Source organism: Arachis hypogaea, chromosome 5 (genome assembly GCF_003086295.3).
Source record: "Arachis hypogaea cultivar Tifrunner chromosome 5, arahy.Tifrunner.gnm2.J5K5, whole genome shotgun sequence".
Classification (NCBI taxonomy): domain Eukaryota; kingdom Viridiplantae; phylum Streptophyta; class Magnoliopsida; order Fabales; family Fabaceae; genus Arachis; species Arachis hypogaea.
The window spans coordinates 26,130,634-26,138,644 of record NC_092040.1 but is presented as its reverse complement, the minus strand read 5'-3'; positions in this window follow the sequence as shown (position 1 = coordinate 26,138,644).

Here is an 8,011-nt window from a genome sequence, read left to right as displayed (position 1 = left end):
TAGCGAGAAGAGACAGCTGAGCAGCGGAAACAGAGGGAAGCACATGCACGTTGAGGTGGGGTTGCCACGTAGGAGGAGAGCGTCCACCTGGGATTGGAGCCGGCCTGAAACGTGGGGAGCTCTTCACATTGGAGATGAAGCCACGGCTATCTATTGTTTGATAGATTTCTTCACAGAATTTATCAGATCAACCAAGCAAGGAACAACCAGTCCCAGATTCCCCAATGCAAAACCCTTAAGCCAAGCAACAGTAACACCCACGTTTGATGATTTTGTCCCAAAAACCATACAGGGAGATGAGATAATGATAGAGATAACAGACCCATAATCCCTAGACCTCCAAACCCCCATTCCATAAATATGAAAATAATGATGGAAGCAGTGGAGCAGTATGAAAGGAGAGTAGGAGTCACCAACAACTTAGGAGAGGTTCCAGCTATGAATGCTGAAGATATGGATACATGAGGGAGAATAGAGACAGAAACGGCGGTGGAAGAAGGGAAAATGCCTATGGAGGCTTACTTTTGTGGACGATGACTTTTTCTCTCCTTTCTTTTTTAATGATAATCTTGTCATGGAATTGTCGGGGAACTGCAAGTCAAGCTTTTGGTCGCACCCTTAAGGAAATGGTTGGGCTTAATAATCTGGATGTAGTGATTCTGATGGAAACTCGCAGTAGTGTGAGAAAGCTAGAGCTATTATCAGACAGTTTGGTTTTTATTTCTATCATATAGAAGAAGCAAATGGTTTCAATGGAGGAATATGGATTCTTTGGAAAGATCAGAATCTGGTGATGGATATCATTACTTCAAAGGTGCAGTTTGTGTTAGGAAATTATTTGATTTCCTAACTTATTTGTGGGCAATACATATATTAATTATAATCACAAATTATGCTATTTCAAATTAAATGACTTATATAATGATGATCTCATTTATTGTTTTAAATGCTAATTGAATAAGTCATTGTTACTTTTGATTTGGAATTAAATGAGAATAAAACCAGATATTATCTTTTGTTCCTTAGATAATTATCTTTTTGGATTTTAGATATATTATCTTTTGGGCTTTAGATACTATTTTATTTGGGCTTAAGGGTTTAATGGGTTCCATGCTCAAATATAAATAGACCTACAGGGTTTTGGTCTCCAATATACCAAAAGCCACCTTTGTTACTCTTTCCCCATCAAAAGAGTTGCAGTTCAGCCTCCTAGGAATACAAAAGGCTTTGGTTGAGGAAGATCGAAAGAACCACAAGATCCAAATTCTTCCATTAATTTCTAACTCTTGTGAGTAAAGGTACGCTTCCGCATTATGTTATATTTTTTGATGATTCAATATGGATGATCTGAGTTAATAAAATTAATTATTCCAACAAGTGGTATCAGAGCCATCCATAATTTAATCATCGAAAATATTCAGTTTTAATTCGCTGAATCAATATATGGATTAATATATATTTTGTGTTCCTTCCTTGATGATATTACGTATAAAGAAATAAACGTGTATGATGTGCGTCGTATATTAGTACTGTTGCACAAACACAGATTAATTTCCTTCTTTTATGAATTCAGCGCCGTGATATTACAATTCTTTATATTATATATACGTGTGTTATCATGTATGATTGTTTACATATATTATTATTATTATTATTATTATTATTTTTGATATACGTATATATATGTATACTGTTGCGTGCTTATACTATATGCTGAGCACGTTTTAGTATTATATATTTATATATATAATTTTTTAAAGGTCTGAAAAGACACCATTAAGATTTAAATCCTTTTGCGATTTAAATATTTTTTAATTGTTACATAAAGAAACTAGTAACAATTTGGATTAGTATACCCATCTATTTTATAAAGATTTGATTTTGGAATAAATTGATTGAACATTATGCTGCCAAAGTAGCCTCTTTTGTGAAAATTGATTTATTCAAAACATAAAGAATATGATGTTATGTAATTCTTGCGAATATTGGTCGGCCCAAAGGAAGGTCTATATTTGGCCGAATTACATATACATATTGATAGTAAATACATATTTGGGTAACTAATTAAGAATAAAGGAATGCTTATTATTTATGCGAATAATAATCGGCCCAAAGGAAGTTTATTGTTTGGCCAAATAATAAGCATTGCACACTTTTGTTATTTTCTATTAATTATGCGATCAATAATCAGCCCAAAGGAAGGTTATTGTTTGGCCAATTAATAGAAAATATATGCGGTAATAAATAGGTTGCGAAGTTCAAGTCTCCATGTGCGCATTAAGTCGGTCCAAAGAAAGGCTTAATGCGTGACAGGAATTTTGACAATATTTGATTACTGCAATGAGAGTATCACTTACAGTTAATTTTTATATCCAAAGATTGAAAATTAATGTTGTGCTAGATATCTCAATATGGATTTTTCCCATTAATTAACTAATGTTTACTGCATGTTTATTTGTTCTAATCTAGAAACTATGGCTTTAGCTACCAATGTTTCTGCACAAATTAGCAGTATTCCTATGCTGAATGGTTCAAACTTTAAAGTTTGGAAGGATACCGTGGAGATTGTCCTTAGTTGTATGGATCTAGATATAGCTCTTCGAAAGGAGAAACCCACTTCCACTCCGGAAAACCTGAATGAGGTTAAAATAGAGAAGTGGGAAAGATCCAATCGAATGAGCATTATGATTATGAAACGCTCAATTCCTGAGGTGTTTCAGGGCTCAATTACTGAGGATAAAAATGCCAAACAGTTCCTAAAGGATGTTGAGAAATTCTTTACTAAGAAATTCAGTGCTCACATGGCTTTATCTTCTCAGTATAAAAGAAAGCGTGATATTACTGCAGATGCACCTTCTCAGCAGAAAAAGGCTAAGAAACAAGTTCAGGTTTCAACCTGTTTCTTCTGTAAGAAGGTGGGACACATAAAGAAGGATTGTACCAAATATGCCACTTGGCATGTGAAGAAGGGTATAATTCTCACTTTCGCTTGTTCTGAGGCTAGTTTAAGTTATGCACCTGTTGATACTTGGTGGGTAGATTTTGCTGCTACTACTCATGTAAGTGTTACTATGCAGGGTTGCCTGTGGAGCCGACCGCCAAGTGATGCTGAAAGATACATCTACGTGGCAGACGGCAATATAGTTGCAGTCGAAGCTATAGGAACCTTTAGATTATGTTCCACAAGTGGATTTTATTTGGATTTATTAGAGACATTTTATGTACCGTCATTTAGACGAAATTTGGTATCTGTTTCTCGTTTGGACAAATCAGGTTATTTTTGTTCATTCGGAGACAATAAAGTCAGTCTCTTTTATAATTCGAATAATATTTGCTCTGGTCATTTGGTGGATAATCTATATAGGCTTAACTTAAATTCCTATAATAATGAAATACTGCAAACGGGTACAAAACAAAAACTAAATGAGAATTCAGCATCATTATGGCACAAACGCCTAGGCCACATCTCTAAACAGAGAATTCATAGGCTCGTGTCGGATGGAATTCTTGGACCCCTAAATTTGGCAGACTTTAAAATCTTCATTGAGTGCATAAAGAAAAAAAAACAACAAACGAAAGGAAATTAGGTGCCAAGAGAGCTAAAGATGTCTTAGAACTTATGCATACCGATATGTGGCCCATTCCCTACTGCCTCTTGGAATGGACAACGGTACTTTATTATGTTCATAGATGATTACTCTCATTATGGGTATCTATATTTAATTCATGAAAAGTCCCAAGCCTTGAATGTTTTCAAGTCTTTTAAAGCTGAAGTTGAACTTCAACTTGGAAAGAAAATTAAAGCTGTCAAATCTGATCATGGTGGTGAATACTACGGAAGATATGACGGTTCAGGTGAGCAACGTCCCGGACCTTTTGCTCTTTTCCTGGAGGAGTGTGGTATTGTTCCGCAACACACCATGTCAGGCAAACCTATCATGAATGATGTTGCAGAGCGAAGGAACCGAACTCTTAAGGACATGGTGAGAAGTATGATTAGTCATTCTTCCTTACCTGAATCACTCTGGAGAGAAGCTTTAAATACCGCAGTGTACATCCTTAATAAAGTGCCAAGCAAAGCAGTTAACAAAACCCCATATAAAATTTGGACTGGGAAAAGGCCCAGTATAAAACATCTGCATATTTGGGGATGTCCAGCTGAGGCGCGACCTTATAGGCCGCATGAAAGAAAATTGGACTCAAGGACAATTAGTTGCTACTTTGTTGGTTACGCTGAGCGCTCACGGGGTTACAAGTTTTACAATCCTGCATCAAGGTCTATTTTTTGAAACAGGAAATGTGAGATTTCTTGAGGATGTTGAGTTTGGGAGGGAAGGAAATGTTAGGAATGTTGCTTTTGATGAGGATTTTGTAACTGACAATGATCAGGTCCTTTGCCTATTATTGTTCAAGATACAGTTATAGTACAAAAGCACAATGAGAATCCTACTGTAGATCCAGTTACAGTACAAAAGAACAATGAGAATATTATTGTTGCTCAAGATACTGCTATAGTACAGGAAAATTATGAGAATCCTCCTCAACCCCAACCCATACAGCAAGCTCAACAACCTCAAGAAGTGTCATTAAGGAGATTCAATAGAGAAAGGAGAAAATCCATCTATGGTCTCAAACAAGCTTCCCGTCAATGGTATCACAAGTTTCATAAAGTCATTATCTCATATGGTTTTGAGGTAAATATCATAGATGACTGTGTATACCGCAAGTTCAGTGGGAGTAAATATATATTTTAGTCTTATGTGTTGATGACATTCTACTTGCCAGTAACGATATAGGCTTCTTGCATGAAACTAAGAAATTTCTATCAAACAAATTTGAAATGAAAGACCTTGGTTATGCCTCTTTTGTATTAGGAATCGAGATACTAAGAGATCGCTCTCAAGGTATTCTTGGATTATCACAAAAAAACTATATCAAAAAGATTTTAAGTAGATATGTCATGGAAAGTTGTAGACCAATGCACATACCTGTAGCTAAAGGAGACAGGTTCAGTCTCAAGCAATGTCCTAAAATGATCTTGTGAGGACAGCAATGCATAATAAACCTTATGCATCAGCACTAGGGAGCTTAATGTATGCTCAAGTCTGCACACGTCCCGATATATCATTTATAGTGAGAGTATTGGGTAGATACTTAAGCAATCCGGACAGGGATCATTGGATAGCTGTTAAACACATAATGCGTTATTTAAAGCGAACAAAGGATTACATGCTTATTTATCGGAGATCAGAAAATTTGGAGATCATTAGGAACTCTGATTCCGATTTCGATTTCATGGCATATGGTTGCAAAACTTTGTCACTGAGCTTCATATAGAGATGTGATTATGTCAAGAAATAATATATGTATAGCCCAAGTGGGAGATTGTTAGGAAATTATTTGATTTCCTAACTTATTTGTGGGCAATACATATATTAATTATAATCACAAATTATGCTATTTCAAATTAAATGACTTATATAATGATGATCTCATTTATTGTTTTAAATGCTAATTGAATAAGTCATTGTTACTTTTGATTTGGAATTAAATGAGAATAAAACCAGATATTATCTTTTGTTCTTTAGATAATTATCTTTTTGAATTTTAGATATATTATCTTTTGGGCTTTAGATACTATTTTATTTGGGCTTAAGGGTTTAATGGGTGCCATGCTCAAATATAAATAGACCTACAGGGTTTCGGTCTCCAATATACCAAAAGCCACCTTTGTTACTCTTTCCTCATCAAAAGAGTTGCAGTTCAGCCTCCTAGGAATACAGAAGGCTTTGGTTGAGTAAGATCGAAAGAACCACAAGATCCAAATTCTTCCATTAATTTCTAACTCTTATGAGTAAAGGTACACTTCCGCATTATGTTATATTTTTTGATGATTCAATATGGATGATCTGAGTTAATAAAATTAATTATTCAAACAATTTGTTCATGTAAAGGTGAAAGAAGCTAACAAAAGAGAATTGTTTCTTGAGGGCAGTTTATGCCAGCCCTTAGAAAAGTAGGAGAAGGGAGATGTGGACAGATATCAAGAGCCTAAAGAATTCTATAAGGGGTGAATGGCTTGTGTTCGGGGACTTTAATGATATAGTAGACCCATCGGGAAAAAAAAAGTGGGGGCGAAGAGTGGATCGGGGGCCTATAGAAGGTTCAAAAAGTGGATTAAAGATTGTGTGCTAATTGCCCTGGGAGCTACAGGAATGAGGTTTACCTGGAAGGGATTGCAATGGGAGAACCTAGACAGGGGTTTTAAACGGCTAGATAGAGCTATGTCAAATGCGGATTGGAGAATCAAGTACCCAGAAGAAAAATTGGAAGTTCTTGCCAGAGTATGCTCAGACCACCACCCTTTATTGATTATGATGGAACCGCAGAGAATGAAGATAAAAAATAAACTGTTCAGATTCAAAGCAATGTGGAATTTGCACCTGAAATTTGATAACTTTGTGAGGCAACAGTAGAAGGAAGACATATAGTTGGGTAGTGCTTTGAAGCAATTCTCTGATGAGGTGGCCAAGTGGAACAAAGAGATTTTCAAACCCGTGACAAAACAAAAGAGGAGAATTATGAGCCGATTGGAAGGAATTCAGAGGGCACCTAACTATAGATGTAACCCTTTCTTTGAAAAATTGGAGAAAAGATTGAACAATGAGCTGGAGGACATGCTGGATAGAGAAGAGTTAATGTGGAAACAAAAAGTAAGAGAACAATGGGTGGTGGAAGGCGATAGGAACACCAAATACTTCCACACTTAAATCATTATCAGAAGAAGAAGAAATAGGATATTGAAACTAAAAAACACGGACAGAAGCTGGATTGAAGAGGAAGAGAAGCTAATCTCTCATGTACTGGAATTTTTCAAAGGCATGTATAAGGAAGAAAATGCCCCTGTCCTCGCTACTATGAATACATACCCACCGTTAGAAGAGGATATAAAAGGCAGATTAGGCAAGACACCTACAGAGGAGGAGATAAAGGAAGCCTTATTCAATATAGGCTCATTTAAAGCCCTAGGACCCGATAGATTCCCCTCCCTTTTTTACAAAAATCATTGAAGTAAAGTCAGGAAAAATGTGAATCATTTCATTTGGCAATGTTGGACTGATCCAAATAATATAAGGCAGTCTAATGACACTCTCATCACTCTGATTCCAAAAGTCAAAATTCCAGAAGCTATCACTTAATTCAGACTGATTTCTTTGTGCAATGTGAGCTACAAGTGTTTCTTAAAGATTCTTGTAGAACGATTAAAATCGACTCTAAGAGATAGAATCTCGCCATTCCAATCTAGCTTGTTTCCGGCCGGAGTATTCAAGATAACATTCTAATAGCTAAAGAGCTGACACACATGATAAAGAAAACAAAAAAAAAGAGGTTATATGGCTATCAAATACGACTTCGAGAAAGCCTATGATCGTTTAAGATGGAGCTTCCTAAAAGAATGTTTACTGAAATTTGGTTTAGGAGTGAAGTTCACCCATCTCATTATGGAATGCGTCTCATCTGTCAAATTTGATGTGATGGGGAATGGAGGACAGACAGAGATTTTCTCCCCCACAAGAGGAATAAGGCAAAGGGATCCAATATCCCCATACCTTTTTGTCATAGCTATAGATAAATTATCTCATTTCATAGAAGAGAAAGTAGAAAAGGGTATGTGGAGACCTATGCAGGTTGGTAGAGATGGACCAGAAATATCACACCTCTTATTCGCAGATGACTTACTTATATTCACAGAAGCGTCAGAGAACCAAATGAAGGAAGTGAATAATTGCATGAAAACATTATGCAAAGTGTTGGGAATAAAGATAAGTGAAGCCAAGACCTCAGTTACCTTTTCAAGCAATGTAAAAAGAGAAGAGAAAAACTGGATAATGAGACTGAACAAGTATGAAGAGAAGATAAGCATATGGATATATCTAGGTGCTATGTTAACCAACCAGAGAAAAGGAATGGATAAATTCAAAAATGTTCTGGAGAGAGTGCAAAATAAACT